The following is a 390-nucleotide window of genomic DNA, read 5'->3' as shown; positions in this document are numbered from 1 at the left end:
TTTCAAATTATTATAAAACACGTGAATTAAAAATGGATACTCTTCGTTGCTTCTCCCTATACCAAATCATTCTATAAAAATCCATTGGTTGTCAATCCTTGATTGTTATTTTATTTTATTCATCGTATTATTAGAGATAACGAAAATCTTTTTAAAAAGGTATATTTTCAAATTATTATAAAACACGTGAATTAAAAATGGATACTCTTCGTTGCTTCTCCCTATACCGAGTCATTCTATAAAAATCCATTGATTGTCAATCCTTGGTTGTTATTTTATTTATTTTTAAAAAAGTATATTTTCAAATTATTATAAAACACGTGAATTAAAAATGGATACTCTTCGTTGCTTCTCCCTATACCGAGTCATTCTATAAAAATCCATTGATTG

General features: G+C 26.2%; 1 protein-coding gene across 1 annotated transcript in view; it reads right to left on the bottom strand.

The window, feature by feature from the left end:
- LOC102676767 (optomotor-blind protein-like) overlaps nt 1–390 on the bottom strand; it is a 110,156-nt gene that overhangs the window by 65,373 nt on the left and 44,393 nt on the right.

Source organism: Apis dorsata, unplaced genomic scaffold (genome assembly GCF_000469605.1).
Source record: "Apis dorsata unplaced genomic scaffold, Apis dorsata 1.3 scaffold_86, whole genome shotgun sequence".
In the NCBI taxonomy this organism is placed as follows: Eukaryota; Metazoa; Arthropoda; class Insecta; order Hymenoptera; family Apidae; genus Apis; species Apis dorsata.
Note: the sequence above shows the minus strand (reverse complement) of the source record. Positions and strands in the feature narration are given on the sequence as shown.